The sequence below is a fragment of the Doryrhamphus excisus genome, linkage group LG18, assembly GCF_037039965.1.
Source record: "Doryrhamphus excisus strain RoL-2023G ecotype Guam linkage group LG18, RoL_Dexc_Guam_v1.1, whole genome shotgun sequence".
Taxonomy (NCBI): domain Eukaryota; kingdom Metazoa; phylum Chordata; class Actinopteri; order Syngnathiformes; family Syngnathidae; genus Doryrhamphus; species Doryrhamphus excisus.
The window spans coordinates 13,207,314-13,227,052 of NC_136374.1; the positions used below are offsets into that span (position 1 = coordinate 13,207,314).

A 19,739-nucleotide genomic window follows, 5' to 3' on the forward strand; every position below is an offset into this window, starting at 1 on the left:
AAACTGTCTTTTTTAATATATAATTATATAATATATTCCACCCACGGCCCGCCTCTGGTCACATTCCCAAAATAAGCCCCTTTACCTGCACACACGCACATGCAAAACTTTAAATTATTATTATTTATTCTAAATTATTTAAATTATTTGTACAAATTACTGTTTATGTTGTACATTGTTCATATTTGATACCATCTATTTATTCTCCACATTATTATTCATTATTTATTATTATACAGGAGCCAGGCAACAACATTTTGTTGGCAATTTCAATGCTGTGTTATTGTGCAATGACAATAAAGAAAGTCTATCTATCTATCTATTTACTACGAAAAGTGTTTAGGAGCTACTGTCTGGAGACCCTTGACTTACCGTGTATAATATAGAACGAGGGAGCAATATTCGAACCGCGACAGTACACTTAGCTACAGCACAATCTGGAAGAATAAGAACTCCAAGCAACTCCAACCAGAGTCATTTCCTTTATGTGTGCCACATATAACACTGATCCTACTGTACGTTCATTTACAATGCTGGGGGGGGGGGCTCAAACAAAACATCTGAGAACATATCGTCCTCCATTGCTGAATTTGCCATTCCCTGTAAATCAAATGAAGCCACAGCCTTTATAAAGCAGCAAAGGTGGCAGAACAGAAATGTGCTATTTTGTAGGAAGGGCACACTTCATTAAAATGCATCTAAATAATACTGTTACACAAGAGATGTTCCACCACTGCAGGCTGTTTAGTATGCGTTTTTAGAGGGAGGCGAATCAACAGAGGATTTCCATCTCAACTCTCTTGCTCTTTAATTTATTGAATTTTTTGCTGCACCCGCCATCACTTTGCCAGTTGCAAGTCAAAGACACAGAATTTATTAATTTATTTTGCACGGATGTTCATTGTCTTTTTTTTTATATCCTTTAACAATGTCCTTCTTATTGGAATTCTTGTATTGACGCCAAATGCAACCTGGTTATGTTTCCACTCCTGTCCTGTAGGTGGCAGTAATGTGCATTGCAAAGTGTACACCTGTTATCTTAAAGATACAGATTTTATTCATTTATTTTGCATGGATGTTCATTGTCTTCTTTTCTTAGTATCCTTTAACAATGTCCATCTTATTTGAATTCTTGTATTGACACCAAATGCAACCTGGTTACGGTTCCACTCCTGTCCTGTAGGTGGCAGTAATGTGCATTGCAAAGTGTACACCTGTTATCTTGCTCTAATAATTGATTGATTGACTTTAAGTCAGAGGGGAAACCATCTATGCCACATCCTTCAAAATAAAATATAAAAAACATTATATATATAGAATATCATGAGAGGGGCGGCACGGCAGACGAGTGGTTAGCACGCAGACCTCACAGCTAGGAGACCAGGGTTCAATTCCACCCTTGGCCATCTCTGTGTATAGTTTGCATGTTCTCCCCGTGCATGCGTGGGTTTTCTCCGGGTACTCCGGTTTCCTCCCACATTCCAAAAACAAATTGGTGACTCCAAATTGTCCATAGGTATGAATGTGAGTGTGAATGGTTGTTTGTCTATATGTGCCCTGTGATTGGCTGGCCACCAGTCCAGGGTCTACCCCGCCTCTTGCCCGAAGACAGCTGGGATAGGCTCCAGCACCCCCGCGACCCACGTGAGGAAAAAGCGGTAGAAAATGAATGAATGATTGACTGACCAAAAACTGATTAACAAATCAACATCTTAAAAGACACTAACTAACTAGCTAAAAAAGCTTTCATTATGTTTGTTTTGATGTAAAAAAAATGTGAAAATGTGACAAGCATAAAAAAAAATTTGACATTAGCCCTTGATCTATGTAAGACTGCAGTCTTATGAATCCACAGCAACTATTCCCAGCGGGATTGTGCTTGTAATTAACTCAGTCCTAGGAGGTGGGTTTCCTTGCATGCTCAATGATCACATAGCGGTCACATGACACTTAAAAAAAAAAAAAAAAAAACGAATGAGAGTGGAGAGGGACTGGAGCATCACAATCGGGCTGATGCGCACAGCAGACCACGCTGGAGCATCCGCCCTCCTCCTTCGCCTCCTCCTCCTCCTCCTCTTCCGCTGCATCTCCTGCATGCTGCTCACATTGGCGCTGTTCCCGCTTTCTTCTTCACATCATTCACATCTTCTACCTCTCTTCTTGTAGTAAAAATATTGTGGTGATCCTGCCATCAGTTAGGGGGGTCGGTCCAGGCACAGGCACAGCATCTTCTGTTTGCTCCGGCAAGGTAGGACAACTTTTTCTTCCCCTTTCATGTCAAACTGAACATTACAGTAATGTCTCATCTGCAACACATGTAACCATTTTTTTAATGTCATGTAGTTTCTGTATAACCAGATGATTTCCCAGTAGGAAACATGCTGCCCTATTTTTTTTTTTTTTTTACAACTGCTTTATCAGCAAGACAACTGTATATTTTAGCGGGGATATACTCTTTCACTGTCATGCTACCCGAGGGGAGAGACATTTTTTTTTTATTCTGTCTAATTAGCTGTCATATTTGGAGGTGTTTGAAATCACCATGGAAATTGCTAATGCTCATCACTAGCGTGTATATGGGATTTCCAATGTAAATTAGCATTGCATTTTGTTTATGTCGAATGACACAAAAAAAAATTATTTGTAACTTAAGTAAGTCATAACTAATTTAGGTGAGTTCTGTGGTTGAGTTTTCAAAGTAAAGTAGTCTATTTTGAGAAGCGGTTATAAATGAGCTAAGCTAAATGTTAGCTAAATGTTAGCAAGAGCAGAAGAACATTCATCGCGGGGGTGCTGGAGCCTATCCCAGCTGTCTTCGGGCGAGAGGCGGGGTACACCCTGGGCTGGTCGCCAGCCAATCACAGGGCACATATACACAAACAACCATTCACACTCACATTCATTGGAGTCGCCAATTAACCTAGCATGTTTTTGGAATGTGGAAGGAAACCGGAGTACCCGGAGAAAACGCACGCATGCACGGGGAGAACATGCAAACTCCACACAGAGATGGCCGAGGGTGGAATTGAACCCTGGTCTCCGAGCTGTGAGGTCTGCGGGCTAACCACTCGACCGCCGTGCCGCCCCTCTCATGATATTCTATATAAATAATGTTTTTTATATTTTATTTTGAAGTATGTGGCATAGATGGTTTCCCCTCTGACTTAAAGTTGATTAAGAGTCGATTTCAGTGCTTACATAGCTCATCTTATCGTTATATGTATACAGAAGCACATCCCTTGACCCTATGAGTGTGTAGTATCTTCTTGTGGACATTTCGGCCGGTCCACACAAGAACAAATTCTAGGATGAGCTCCCTTCACCCTATTAGACTGTGTGTGTGTCTGTGTGTGTGTCACCCATTGGCGACCTGCAGAGACACAGGCTTCATACTGTGTTCGTGTGTGTGTGTGTGTGTGTGTCGGGCACCCTGCAGGCTGCATGCAATTAATGTGACCTTGCAGCACACTAGGCAGTCTAGCCCATCACCTTTCTTGAATGTCAAAGCTGCTGTCCTTCTCTTGGCTTTGCTCACTTTTCATAGTATGCCATGTAAGTAATCCTCCTCTTTGATCCTTGCATATCTTGTTTCTTGTGGTTGTGGCTTCAAGTGCTGAAAAACTGACATTTCTTATGTTTGACAAAAGATGAGCACTGTTATCGTTGTAAAGAGTCTCTAAAAGTACAATTACAGCAGCAAATACAGTGGTCTGAAAAATTGTTATCCCCTTTCTGAGTTTGTCACACTTAAATGTTTCAGATAATCAAACAAATTTCAGTATTAGATAATAACATAATAACTGAACAAGGGAGGAAAAAAATCCTAATCTACATGGCCCTTTGTGAAAAAACGATTTCCCCCTCAACCTAATAACTGATTGGACCACCGTTGGCTGCAACAACTGCTATCAAATAATACGATAATTTAGAGTATCTTACAACGTGCTCGAGGTTTTTTTTGACCCACTCATCTTTGCAAAATTGTTGTAATTTGGCCAGCATGAAGCGCCTTTTTGAGGTCATGCCAAAGCGTCTCAATCGGATTCAGGTCAGGACTTGGACTGAGCCACTCCAAAGTCGTCGTTTTGTTTTTCCTCAGACATTCAGAGGTGGACTTGCTGGTGTGCAGTGAATTATTGCCCTCCTGCAGAACCCTGCTTGAAGTCACAAACAGATGCCCGGACATTCTCCTTCAGGATTTTTGGTCGATAGCAGAATTTATTTATTTATGTATTTATTTATTTGGTCTTAGAACTCTGCCATTTTTCCCTTGTGTCCTTCTTATGGTGGAGTCATGAACACTGACTGACTTTGGATGTTGTTGTGGGGTCTTTTGTGACCTCTTGAATGAGTCGTCACTGTGTTCTTGGGGTAATTTACTATATTTTGGCCTTTTGGGGATAATGGCTCTCAGTGTGGTCTGCTGGAGTCCCAAACCTTTAGAAATGGCTTTACAACCTTTTTCCAGAATAATAGATGTCAATTCATCTCAGTTATGTTTTAACGGAGTTGCGTCAATCGCCTTTTCACATAAGACCATGTTGATTTTGATGATTTTTCTCCCTTAGTAATGAAAAGTTTCATTTTAAAATTGCATTTTGTGTTCAGTTGTGTTGTCATTTAAGTGGGACAAAAAAAAAATCAGGAAAGGAGGCAAACACTTGTTGACACCACTGTCTATGCCAGGTATTTTTTGTTTGTGGTAGGTTGTTTTTCTTGTGTTTGTCACCTCTTGAGACCTTCCTCTTGTATTGAATATACAATTTAAAACTGTTCTTCCTAGGAATGCATGTGTTGACATACAGACCACAATATTTCCACCTTGGAAACAGTCTGTGCTGTGAGTGTCAATTTGTTTGTATGTGAAGGTGAACGGATTGCATCATGGGTCATATATAAGAACCAAGTAAAGGTGATTATGGATTCAATATGCAGGATAGCATGCAATGATGTTCTCTGTGTGTGTGTAGGGCAATAACATAATGTTTAGACATGTGCTGCCAGATACTGTGACTGTCTATAAACAGGAACTGATCCTACGGACACGCATGCACATACACTTTGTTCATTCTATAGTTAAGCAAACTGGTCCTGACTATGATGGCTGACATTGACTTTCATAAATGATGAAAAGATGAGAGATTGTCTGACAGAGAAGATGAGGGACAATGCTGGTGAAAAATCAATGTACATTTTTTATGACCGTGTCATCCCAACTATTATAGATACTAGGTTGTCCCTCAACCTGGCGGTTTTTGGTTTGATCCTCAGTCTTAGTGTAATTGCTAAACATACAGGCGCACTGCTTTTAAGACCACTTGAAAAATTGCAAGAATTGTGATTTCAAAGGAGAGATTCAAAATGAAGACAGTCATCAAAAACTCCTGAAAAGGTCCTAATGTTTATGGACCCAAAAAATTTATTGATTTTAGCAATATTGAAACAAATGCTGCACTTAGCATTAACTTTTCCAAACACGGCAATATGTAGCCTTAACTTTCGAGAGTGGCCTGTGGCTTTGTGAGCGACGCCCTCTGAGTGATGTGTGATGAAGCTAGTCTGTAAGCCGCTATTAGCTATCCTTTGTGGTGTGTTCAGGGTAACAATGTTAATACAGACATAACATTGTCACTGTATCGTGGTTAATATGCATTTGACATTATGTCAGTGGAACATTTTTTCAAAGGCTTTTTAGTTACGTCCCATTATGGGCATTCTTAGCTGTCTTTTTTGCCTGTTTTTATATCTTTAGAACACACAGAAAAGGAAAGACGTGTGTGTATGTCTCACATAAGGATAGTGAATGATGCGCAAAATTCCAATTCCATTTAGGATATCTATCAGGGCGTTTCTAAAAATCACACATATTCCATGATTAAATATTTTCTGTAACATTTTTCCCATCGAAAACGAATGGAGAATTTAAATGTTGCCCCCTATTGGTGGAAATTAATTTAACATTACATGTACCATTGTGTTTATTCCTTTCATGGTGTCATGGCGCAGGTCATAACGTGGTCTCCTCCCAACCTGATGGTAGCTGCTTCAGTCCTCAATGGTTGCATGGGTCAACATTCATTTTCCATTTAAATTCAATCGCAACATGCAATTTTTACTAAATCTAGTTTCCAAATGCAAATGTTGACAGGTATGTGACATGTTTTTTTTTAAGGACACTAGGTTTTGGCTTGATGGCATGCATTTCGCTTAAAGGGAGGGAATATATTACCTTTCCCACACCAGTGATCTATGAAATGACTACACAACATAAACCTATAGTGGAGGTTAACTCTGCAAAATAGTCCCTGAAGACTCTTTGCTATATGTCCATGTGCATCTATATGTGAAGTAAGTGTTTAACCCAGTGGAAAGCAATTAAATGGGATTTGCTGCATTCACAACACGCCTGATGCGGAAGGTAACAAAAGCCAAGCACGTGCATCACTTTTATGGCAGCAGCCACCCACTCGTCTCTGTAATTACACACACCTACACTTAATTGATGCTAATGACATGTCTGGATGTGGCTGGAGTTTGTCCGCCCAGCTGTTCACATCTGTGATCTGTGAACCCTGCACCTCCACACCCAAGAGACAAAACAGGTTGGATGTCAGCACAAATCACCCCCTTTTTAAGCCTGCAATTGTGCCTGAGGCTTTTTTGCCACAATTTTCCCAATTTTCAGTTTGTGTTTTGTTGCCATTCATCTTCTCTTTTCCTGATCATCAGCGAGGTGACGTCCTAACTGTTTCACTGTTTATCTCTGAGCATATTTGCTAAGTGAAGGATAGTTTAATGTTCTTTGATGGGATAAGAGAGCAAACAAGGGCTTATTGAAATGAATATTTCATGCTCTTTGGAGAGCTGTGGTATAGAGCAATAAGGCAGTGGAGTCCCATTTAAATCTCAATTTCATACTAGAAGTCGGGCAGCCCATACAGTGAAATACGTGTTGCCATAAAAAACAAAGAAAAAAGAAAAAAATGCACAATGCTCATATACTGATATTATCCATGACAGTAGTCTGTCAGACTACATGGCAACGAAAAGCCATGCGGATTTCAAAGAGCAAGCAAGCAAAACCGCTTCTGACATCTGACATGTTAGTGCTTTACAAGTCATAGTTCAACTGACAGCAATGTTCAGGTATCATACAAAATAAACACATTGAATTACTTACAGTACATGGGACTTAAAAGGGAACCTAGAGGGATGCCAGATTTCATCGTAAAGCTTTTTGATGATCAAACCTGTCTGTCTGTCTCTCGGTTTTTTAAGTTGGCCTTAGGAGGTGTACTGTACTACTACTAGTAGTAGTATTCATAGTACTAGTAAAAGAAAAGCAACTCTGTTTGAAAATTTAAGTAGTCCTATGCTGCTATAAGTGGCAGTAATGTGCGTTAATGTCAACAAATGAAGAAGAAGACGGCCTTGTTGGCTGTCCCCATAAGAATCGAAGTTTTATATAAATACAATTCCTGGATCTGCAATCATTTTTGTAAATATATGTTTAATTAACTAACAAAGAAAAGAAAACAACCGCCCAATTCCAGCTTTAGAAAGATAGAGATTTACATAAAACAATTGAGAAAACACATGAATACAATACATGAAAATGATAATATCAGCAACATTAATGATAACAATATTTTAAAAAGCATTAGATAAACAATAACAAACAAAAACACACAAAATATATAAACATTATTACTATTACACTTATCATCATTAGCATCACTATCATTATCACGACTATAATAATAATTAATCTGCATTTTTAAACAGAACATTGACACAATATAATGTTTTTTCCTTTTAACTATGCCCCTGTTGCTCCATGGAGGTTTATGGAAACCAGTTAACTATTCTTTCTTAAGCCCAAAACCACCTATTGAAAGTAGAAATGCATACTCATTTCGGCTGTTCTTGTTACCTTAGAAAACCTGTTTGGTATTCTGCAGCGCTTCCGTTGTGTTTCATAGAAATGTTTTCAACTGTACCTCCAGGCCGGCCTTATTATTTCTAGTCCTGTAATGAATTCTTCATCCTCTCTAAGGCTTCTTCACTACATGTCATTTGTGGTGGCTTGTTTCTTTTCCTTGTGATTTGATGCGGCTCTGGCGCTTCTCAGAGACACGGGAATCCATTATCCCTGCGTATCATCACCTTGACAGAGACGGAGCACCTTATTGAAAATTCCTCCTCTTTCATTCCATGCTGGCTTTTTGGCTGGCATATTATACAGAACATTATCACATACGTTTCACCTGTGAACGTGTGGTCCGAGATCGCAGAAAACATTCCCAGGCTAAGTCAAAGGACAGAGAATATCCTATTGGAATTCTGTATGTGAGCCAGTGTGCAGCGGTCCAGTGAAGCGTTAATGAGCTGCTGCACTTCCTATATTAATGCATCATATATACAGTCATTATTCATATGGTACCTTATTCGTCACGTTTGCTAGATTACCAGGAATTAAGAGCGAGAATTAGCTGTGTTTGCCTGATTGCAAAGATGATTTGCAAAGATGAACCATTGACCTCAGAACCCAGAGAGCCACGTTTCAGGCGTCCCCCACTGTTCCCTTTTGCATTGTAATTAATTCAACATGTGTTTCTACTATGCGACATTGCCCGACTAGATATATGAAAAATTGAACATGTTTTAATGTGTTAATTCATACTGACTCACATGAACAAAGAAGCAAATATTACTATCAGGCTTGTGATATCTCCTGTGTTCGCTGTTTCTGCCATTCAGTGATGTGGAATGAGATTGGGAACTTGGTGAACTTGCTTACCGGTTAGTTGCTTGTTTGACTCATTGACTCGTTGACTTAGCCTATTTAGCCTCCCAGGCATGTTCGTTTTGCTATTGTGGAGCTGACACCTATTCTTCCTTTCCACAGTAGAGGTCTGTTCTTGCTCTTTAATTTTGTCAAGTAAATTTCAGAATAAATGCAACTTAAAATCCAGTGCGACTAATATACTGTATGTTTTTTTAAACTGTTTTTATGACACATTTTTTGACTGATGCAACATATACTCCGGAGAGATTGATAGTTAAAGAAACTACGGTGAAGTGGTAAAAAAAAAACAAAACACACAATATGAGATATGCACAATTTAATGACAAATGATACAAATTCTCTTTTTACAAATACAGTAATCCCTTGTTTATTGTGGTTAATTGGTTCCAGACCTGACTGTGATAAGTGAATTTCCATGAAGTAAGATTTCGGCATCAGTAAATAGAATATTGACAGGAAATAACACCAATAGAGTCATCTTTACACTTATTACCCAATATTATTATTTGTATTATTATTATTGTTACCAAATATAGTATATATAATTTGAGAAAATAATCAATTTAAGACATAATTAAAACTCATCAATTGATAAAAAGGTGGTAAAATGTGGCGTCCTCCAGGGTTCCCTTTCAGGTCCCATGCATTATATTGTATGTAATTCATTACGGAAACATGTGATCATTTTGTGTATTTGGAGTAATTAGCATTCTCTGCTCCAATCCCAAGTTAAAACCTTTGACTAAACTGGATGGTACTTCATGTAAATTCTCCAACCATCTAAATTTATTCCCACACTGATCCACTCCATAATGCTCAGAGCTCTTCAGTCTTGATCAAGTGAGCTTGTCGAGCTTCTCAGGAAGCCACTGCAGAGCACTGTGTGGTGCTTTGGCGAAAAAATGGCCAGAATGCACCAATGACTACGGTGATGGCAGTCATCGTGTTTCCGCCGTCATCTTCTGTTTCTTGTGAAGATTGTGAATTTCCCACCTGTGTAGTAAGGTCACGTCATAGCCACCACTTTCCATTTCCGCTTGCACAGACACAGAAACAACACAGCAGACTGAAGCAATCAGCCATCCGTTTTCTGGGGGTGTAATTGTAATGGGACACTTTCATCAACAGCTCAGACATTTTTCATTTTGCAGGAGGAACAAGGCTGGACTGGATTCAAACAAAATGGACACAATCCTGATTGGTAGTTTGTTGAGCAATTACATTTCAGCTTCAGATGTTTTTTCATTCACATAAGAATGAAAAATGTGTCATTTGTTGACAGACAATATTTTAGATCATCCTGACCATGAAACAAACCAGAAACATAGAATATATTTTGCTGAAAAAGACTAAATATTGAGGCCTCCTGTTTTACGTCAAACTGCAAGGAGACGTCAGAGCGGACGCAACATTCAGCAAGCGAAGTGATGCAGAGTGACATCACAAGCGAGAGAAAGTGGAGTTTAGGACTACGTAGACCTCAGTGCATCGCTTTCATGCCTGGAGGACACATGAGTCACAGCCCTTTTTATGTCCGCAGTAGGAATATATTTTTAATATCTACTTCTTATGTTGTCTTTTATTGGTGTATTTTATTGGTCATGCAAATGCATGCATGAGAAAGTAGAAAGACAAAACATAGCTTTCTTTGTTTTGTTTATTGATTTAAGTGTATTGTACAACATAGCGATCCGTGGTAGGGGACTAAAACAGGCTTTGCCTTTCATGGCATGGGTTTGATTCCGAACCAGGCTGTGTCAATAAAGGTAGTGTAAAAACAAAACCAAATGCGACAGACTTATTGTGCTGACACTTGACTTCTCCTTCTTCTTGTCAGTTGGTTGTTTTTCTCTTTGGAGATTGATCTATCAATCAATACTCAATCAATCTGTTCTTAGCCTCAGCCAAGCCTATGATAGTCCACTTCTTCATGTTCTTCAGCCACCAAGTTGGAGGCCTGGCCTTCTCTGTCCTCTTCTTCCGTTGACTTTGTCGGATATCATTACCTTCATCAGTCTACTATCGTAAAGCGCTTCTTGATGGAATTGTGGACCATAAACCCACCGCCTATCTTAGTCAGCGCCCAGATGTTTGTTCTTCTTGCTCAGAATTCGTCAGTAGCACCACATTTGGAAAGCATTCCCGCTATTGATCGATTTTCAGCGTTGTCCATGACTGCCTCCAATATGTGTCGATGTGGGAGATAACGGCACATACCAGATGGACCACAAGAGCGATACTCATCTTTTCCACTTTTCCAGACAATCAGCAATCTCTGCACTGCAACCCTTGCCATCGTTGAAGCTCCTCCTGATCTCCGAGGTGCTCTGATGCGTTCCGAATAAACATTGAACGGGTACAGTGAAATTATGCAGCCTCGTCTTACTCTGCGTTCAATTCAATGTTGAATTGTCTCCCACTGATGTTCTCACTGACTACTGATCAAGACAATCAGATGCAGAAACTCCAGGCTCTTCTTGATGCTCCACACGTTGCTCTGGCTCACACAGTCAAATGCCTTAGAGTCATTGATGAAGCACATATACGCAAGGATGCTCCACTGCATACACTTTTCAATTAACATACGGATGTGGATCATTTGTTCTTACGTACCTTGTCCCTTCGCTGTTTCTGCCTTGTACTGGGATTTGGTCATGTACTATGGTCATAGTAAGTAGGATTCTGCTTGCCTGGACAATGACGCTAATGGTTTGATGGTTTCTTTATTAGTGACCTAAAACAACAAAAATACTCACTACTTTTATTCTGAAGGCATTTTGCTTGGAGACTATTAATTGGTTTCTTCAGGAGACTCTGTGGTCTTTGTTGTTTGCTGGTTCTTTGTCGTCTAGTTGTTGGACTCCACCTACATCATTTGATTTTTTTTTGTATGCGGCACCGATTTACACATACTTCACATACTTCGGGCAATATTTGTGCAATTAATGGGCATGCTGAATAGCGTTTTAAAGTGCATGCAGAGGTAAATAAAGAGGTGGATGCTGACCACTCCTGACACTTCTGCTAGTGTCACACTTCTGCAATCAAAGTGATTGCATTGAGTCCACATTTTCCCAACCATTGGATTTTATGATCTTCATATTTTGGATTGTAATAGCCAGTAATTAAACTTTCAAGCCTGTTAAAAACCGTGATTGATTTTTTTTTAACGACACCTGTGACAAGATGTTCAAGGTCAGATGCCAGTGTATGTCACTTGTGTTTACATCAGTCTTTGCGTGGCCTCCGGTAGTCTACTAAGATGGCTGTAAAGTCGTGTAACAAGCCAGAAGAAGTCAAATCGATGCATCGACCTCTTGATGGTTTTTTTCTTGCTGATGTTGAAGATGACGTCCATTGCTTGTAGGTTGCTTCACTGCTGAGGTGAGCTGCTTGTGCAAACAGGCCATGTTCCCCAGATGCATGCTAACGTGTGGGCTGAGAAGCACCAACACCGGTGCTGATATTGATTGTAACACACACACACATACAAGCTCATGGGATGTTCCGTGTTTACCTGAATGTAGCACAAATAAAACAGCATATGTAATCTACTGCTTTGTTATCAAGGGATGGCTATTCAGATTGAAACAACCCATTGTGCACAGAAAGACGTATCAGACATGATTATCCAGTTCTTCTCGTCAGCACTTTGTAATTACACTCGGCAGCATTCATAACGCGACCCTGCCTAATTAGGATTAAGATGCCTACCAGGTGTGTCGCTGATGCTATAGATAACCATGATGGAACTGAAGGCTGCTGCATCACATATAGCGTCATGTGATAGAAAACACGTCTATCGAAAAAAAACATGATGTGTGGATTTTATTACATTCATTGGCGACACCTGATTATGTTGTTTGGATGGAGGAACTTTTAGTTTGTATTGACTCTTTAAGATGCTGATAGGATCTGCAATACACTTGTATTATCCAGGTTAATTCGCCTTTTCTTATCATCACATCCCTCGCGGGGAGACACCAGCTAATGTGGTTTTTTTTGTGTGTGTATTTTTCTGCTCATGTCAAGCTGCCCAGCGGTGCTCCAGGTGATCTGTGGCGTTTGAGATAGCCACTGAGTCCTGAACTATGCGTGTGCTGTGAGATTATTGCTAAGTAGCTGCAAGAACACAACATGCTGCTGAAATAACCTTGCCGACTGTTGCTGAGCTGCTGCTGATAAAGTTTCATTTCAGCATTTTATGATGACTTCAATGACAATTCAAGCCACCCTCTCCCCACCGCGTGTCGCAATAAATGGCAGGAGTGACATCTGTAAAGCTGCCCTTTCTAGAACATGTCAAATGTTCCTGCTTTCAGGAACATCTGATTCATTTGTTACTATTGTTTATTTCAACCTGACCGCTCACTCCCAAAACGTCTTTTACATTTTTTTGTGTGAGAGGCACAGAGAGGTGATGATGCAACTCCACAGTTGAAGAGTTTAAGTAGAAAAAACAGCCACAAGGTGGAAGAAGTACATACTCAAACACAAGAACGCGTACACAAACACAGTTCAGTTGCAAATGTAAAAAATATAAATAGTTCATGGTTTTATATTTGTAAAAAGAAATATTTTCATGTAAAGCAACCATTTTTTGTGTTGTGGTATCGTTATTTAGACATTTTGTGTCAATGTGAAAGTTATGCTAAAGCCTTTCTCCTTTTTGAAAACACTTAAACTTACTGATTTTGCTGAAATTTACTGATAGTAGTTGCATCCCAATCGTTTAACCCATATCTATGTGTAGTTAATTTTTTTTTTAATTAATCCATAAAATACAGATATATACCGTATTTTCCGGACTATACGTAAGTCACACTTTTTTTTTCATAGGTTGGCTGTTCCTGCGACTTATACTCCAGAGCGACTTGTAAATGAAAAAACTGTTTATGTTACATAAAGACTACATACCTTTTTTGTTCATGTTTTATTTTTATATTTTTTTGTTAGCTGTTAGCTATTTTTTTCTACCTAATTATCCATTTTTGGCCTTGTGTGACTTATATTCCGGAGTGACTTATAGTCCAGAAAATACGGTATATTGTTGGAAATATGGGCCATTTTAAAAATCTAAATAATAAAAAATATTTAGAAATCCCTCAGTTTTTGCATGTTTAGTGTGTACAGCTTTTGGTCCCACATTGTTTAATGGTCCTTGAATGCACCTTTTTGGTCCCAGATTATTATACTGCATTTATTTCTTTCACCTCATATTTGGTCCCAAATGCTGATCCCATGTAGGAATGCATAAAGGTAAAATTTGCTGACCTGGTTGAGTGCTAATGTGCATATTTGTTACTACACAACCTCTCTGAAAGCAAGTTCAGGCTCGTACTGGTGGATGGTGGTTCTGTATTCATTGTGTGCTTTATATTCTTATGTTCTTGTCATAGTTTTACACAATACATACTAAAGAAGATAAATTCTAGCAATGCTAGCTCTTCAGTCACGGTGACATTGACATAAGACCCTATGTAGCTGTCCTTGGCTATGTCTACTAGCCGCTTTTAGCTCGCAGTTTAAAGCACAAAGTAGGCCAAGGACGGCTTGCATCCAAAAACAAAACCACTTGTTAGTTGGGACGCTCCTATGCCAAGGTACCTCAGTATAAATGACAATAAAAAAATACTGGCAAAGCTTTAGTGCCTTCTTGCTTCTCTGGCAAGTTGATGTAGTCTGTGACAATTCCAATCACAGTAGATACAAATAAATCCGGTCTTATCCGGCCACCTGTCAGGACTTTGAAGCTAAATTTATCAATCCAAATATCCTTTTTTTGTCCAATCTTGAACCTGTTTGTGGCTCCCATCACCAGTTCTTGCTGAACATTCATGAGACTTGTTTTGACTGTCATTTTGCACAAGTTTAATAACAACACCATCAGGACGTTTCCTACAGCCACAGTTGTTAATGTTGAATTAGGTTACTTGCTTGTGTAGACCATCCCCTTGACGACTATAGGACAGTAGTTTGTGATCACTGATATGAATAGTGTGCAATTTCACAAAAAAGGTTCAATTTCCGGTTCTATGGTTACCATCACACTTTTCCTGTTTGCCATCATTGGTACACTTTTGTTGACGCATCACAAAAAATGCAATTTTTTAATTTGTGAGATCCAAGTTTAGGACATTATTTCATAAAATTGTGGAATTAGCACAGTACATTGAACATAACTGTTATCATATTTACCATGATTTCTTCATGAAGATATAAAGTTAAGTGCAAGCATTTATGACAACGGCCATTTGTCCGTGTCTCACCTTTATTTCATCATCGCTGGTGATTGCATCTTGTCTTCAACTGCACTGTCTCACACACACACACAAACGCACACTATCATACATGCTGTGGCTAATGAGATGTCATATCAATCGTCATGATAATTACGCCGCCTCAGTCAAGAAATGTCAGATGAAGATGACAGATTCAGGTGGGAGTGCAACGCACAGCGAGCCCATCAAGAAACTGACTACCCCGAAAAATCATCTTCACATTGAACTGACACAACCAAAAAAGACTCAAAATTTGCAGCGGGTTTTTGTCAACTATTAACTATTAATTTTGTATTTATGTGCATTTTCTATGTATTTAAAATGGAGTACATTTGGAATATAGGAAGTTCATTCATTCATTTTTTTACCGCTTATCCTCACAAGGGTCGTGGGGGGTGGTGGAGCCTATCCCAGCTGTCTTCGGGCAAGAGGCGGGGTACACCCTGGACTGGTCGCCAGCCAATCACAGGGCACATATAGACAAACAACCATTCACACTCACATTCATACCTATGGACAATTTGGAGTCGCCAATTAACCTAGCATGTTTTTGGAATGTGGGAGGAAACCGGAGTACCTGGAGTACTGTACTCCACACAGAGATGGCCGAGAGTGGGATTGAACACAGGTCTCCTAGTTGTGAGGCCTGCGTGCTAATTACTCAAACACCGTGCAGCCTGAATACAGGAAGTGAACAAATGTATTGTAATTGAAGTGAAACAAAGAGGAGGTCGGATTAAATACGTTTTGCTTCTTCCTACTTCATTTTGGACATGTGGAACTCGAACCTGACATTCTGTCTTGATTGGGAGCATTGCCGTATTTAGTCAAACCCGGTCACTCGGCCCTCCCCATCCTTGACACGTGTTTTATTCACTCCTAAACACAAGGTCTTCAATGTGGGCAGCAGCAAATAGGCTCACAACATGAAGCAACATTTAATATAGTTTACCGCTTTAATACGCCCATCTTTGGGGATGAAAAGCATCACTCTCAGCTTCGTCTCGAGAACTACTTCATTCGCCATGGCTGACACTGACAGCTGCTGCGGTTTCTGTCAAGAGCGTCTGGCTCTGGCTGTCGTGTCTACGTTTGTTGTGACTGTGAAAAAGGTTGACTCCTTCCGTGGCTGTGATAAAAAATATTTGTTTTTCCTCTCGCCTTTTCCTCTTCCTCCGCTCCACTGGGATAACTTCATTTTTCTCCAAAGCTGCCAACAAATTTGTTTTGCCTCCGAAATCATGCACAGAAACATGGAATAACCCATTACGGTAGATAGATTACGCATTTTGATGTAATTTTTTGACCAGTGGATTTTGTCATTTTATTCTGTAATTGGTGACACAGCTTTGGATCGACTTGATGCCGCATGCAAGTGTCATGGCAGCAATGCTCATCCTTTGCCCATATGTCCACCCTGCACAAAATGGTCCCCCCGCCGCCCCTACTCACAGTGCTTGTTCTCCATGTTCTGACTCTGGCTGTGCCAGCCAACCCGCCCCCTCCGTTGTGCTGTGTCGGCAGCAGCATGTTAAGATTAGTTTGTACAGATATCTTTATGTGTGTATGTCTGCATAAATGTGCGCATGTGTGTGAATGTGTAATTGTCAGTTCCTCCTCCTACCACCCAGCAAGCCTCACCCCCGGAGTGCCACTGCCCCCAGGAGGGCGGGCAAAACCATGGCCGGCCCCACAATCCACAGCCATATACCCATATGTAATATGTTTTTTCTTCAGTAAAATGAACGTTTTTTTTTAGTGAGTGCATCCCAAATTATCATGAATATGAAATGGGGACACACAGTAACACTGTATATATGTATTAGCAGTACTAGGATCACCGTCAATACGGGAAATACAATTGCACTTACACAGTAATTTTAGTAGAAAAAAAATGTTTATTTACTTTTTTGCAACAAAAGTGTGGTGCACCATGACAAAAAGTATAACTAGACAAAGAAGAAAAATTATAAACAGTCAGTGGCTAGTGTATGAGCAGGAAGGTGGGCAACAAGGAGAACATAAATAGAATGATTAGAAACAAACAAGATGCAATGCTAACATGGTAATGTTAGCATGCTAACATCAAGAATAATAGTGTTAAGTGGTATATAGGTGTTTAGCTATGAAAATGGCTAACGATGCTACTATGCCAATGTTAGCATGCTAGCAATGCTAACATGCTAAAATTAGCATGCTAACACCTGGCATGATAGTGCTTTGTGTTTATATACAGTATGTGTCTACCCATGAAGTTAGCCAAAATGCTAGTAAGCTAACATTAGGACATTTAGCCTGTAACAGTCTGACTTTCTCTGGTAATATTTTGGCGTTATTGTGCTTATTATTCTTCTAGTATAATTACATGTTTTTCTTTGCAATGTGGTTTTAATATGTACAGTACTTACGTGTATAATTACATGTATTGCACTACAATTAGCAGAGCAATAATTGTTTTGAACTAATGGACACATACTGCGTTTGGTCTTTGGTGTTGTATCTGCTCATATTGTCGGCTGCCTAGCATAACCAAGCGCTTTGCTTTTTGTCCATGTTCCAGAAAAATTTGCATTAGCATGACAATAACAAATCGACAAATGAAAAAGAATAACACAAATCCATTAAATCATTTATTCATTCATAATGTTGAGGCAGTTCCAAGGTGACAGCATGAATATTTATGACTAGATTATGATTTATTAGGGAGGGCAACGTGAGTCAGGACAATGCTGAATTATCCTCAGACAAGATAATTGATCCGCTCATTAATTACATCGTATTGGTTGTCGTTTGTGGCTTTTTGCCTCAATGAGAATTGACGACCTGCATGCCAACAAGAGTGTAAAAGCCGCCAAAGGGCCGCTCCTGTATCGCTTGTTACAAACATAGACACCTCGTACAGCCCAGCAGGTGTTCTATTCAAGGTGTCCTCCTCAGTGGAGCCCGTAAAATCCACTGAAGCTGCTATTTTAGGGCAACGTGAGTGTGCACTTTCTGGAGATTATGCTGACATTCATGCTGGGGCGCATGCAGAACATCTCCAACTTGCTTTGTGTGATGGAAAAAAAGAGTAAAATAGTCAAGTAGTGAATTTAACACTTGGGTGAAAGTAATAGAGTACGTGACATTTTAAGAGGAAGGGTAATAACTTTTTCTAACCGAGGTTTTACAATTCATGACACACTTTTCCTTTTTTCTTTTTTTTCTCTTTCTTTTTCTTTTCTTTTCCTTTTTGGTCAATTTAAAACATTTGTGCAGACACTAGCTTGTGTAATTTTGAAAAGAAAGCCATCATAATAAAGTTAAAATTTCATTCGTTCATTCATTTTCTACCGCTTATCCTCACGAGGGTCACAGGGGTGCTGGAGCCTATCCCAGCTGTCTTCGGGCGAGAGGCGGGGTACACGCTGGACTGGTGGCCAGCCAATCACAGGGCACATATAGACAAACAACCATTCACACTCACATTCATACCTACGGACAATTTGGAGTCGCCAATTAACCTAGCATGTTTTTGGAATGTGGGAGGAAACCGGAGTACCCGGAGAAAACCCCGGAGAGAACATGCAAACTCCACACAGATTTGGCCAAGTGTGGAATTGAACTCGGGTCTACTAGCTGTGAGGGCTGCGCGCTAACCACTCGGCTCACCGTGCAGCCCACGTTAAAATTTTACATAGGAAAAAAAAATTGTTAAAAATATGACTTCTAATGGTAATTGTTTAGTTTATTTGGAATATGCATAACAAAGTTACATACAGTAGAAGTACATCATTTGTTTACACAGTTCAAAATGTCTGAAAAGCTTATATACATAAATTGATATGTTACTTTTTTAGGTATTTTTGATGGACTTTTTTCATTTAACTGCCCCTTGCTGTCTTCTTGACCTGTCCTGATCTGTCCCAAAAAGCCATGGTCCTGTCAATTTCATGTTCCTGGTCTTATCAATAGTCCTGAGATGGTCTGCGAGTTCCTGTGTGGATCCAATATTTCCTAGAGAGGAAGATTTTGACAAAATTATGTCAAAGTCCTTTACCGCTGAGAGAGATTGAAAAAAAAAACTAGGGCACACTCCAAGAACCACCTAAGGTCTCACCTCCCATGCAGAGACGAGGAAATCACAGCAACCAACCTAAACATTAAAAATCCCAAGCGAACCGCGGGAATGCATACAATCTCCAAAACATGAGGAAAAACGAAGCGCAGCACACAAACCCTCAGTTGACAGAACATTCTCTGAACAGGCCAACATAAGAACAGAAGAAGAAAAGAGGAGGAAGGAGAAAAACACATCAAACACACTCACAAGCTGCCAATATTCATGCTGGGCCATCAGGAGAACAACAAGGAGAATAGAATGAGACCAAAACAAAGACGTCATAGCCTTACTATACAACAGGGGAATAACAGAACCAATACCACGTGAAAAAAACAAAAAAAAAAAAAAAAACTGGAGCACAGCAAAAAAGTAATTTACAAAAATCTCAAACAAATCATGCAGGAAGACTCACAGGAAGTGAAGACAAAAGCATAACAACAAACCTTAAAATCAGCCATAAAAGAAATGACCACATCACTTGGACAACAACAAACACAAAATATCAGTTATGGAAGCGATCAAAATACAAGATGAGGCATAAGCGAGC

The 19,739-nt window shown here is 39.7% G+C and overlaps 1 protein-coding gene across 2 annotated transcripts in view; it reads left to right on the plus strand.

The window, feature by feature from the left end:
• Window positions 1-2,046: 2,046 nt before the first annotated feature.
• rap1gapb (RAP1 GTPase activating protein b) overlaps window positions 2,047-19,739 on the plus strand; it is an 87,087-nt gene continuing 69,394 nt past the window's right edge. For both annotated transcript variants that reach the window (XM_058055946.2, XM_058055950.2), the window contains exon 1: window positions 2,047-2,248. The gene's annotated coding sequence lies outside the window, so the exon portion shown is untranslated. The remainder of the gene's footprint in view (window positions 2,249-19,739) is intronic.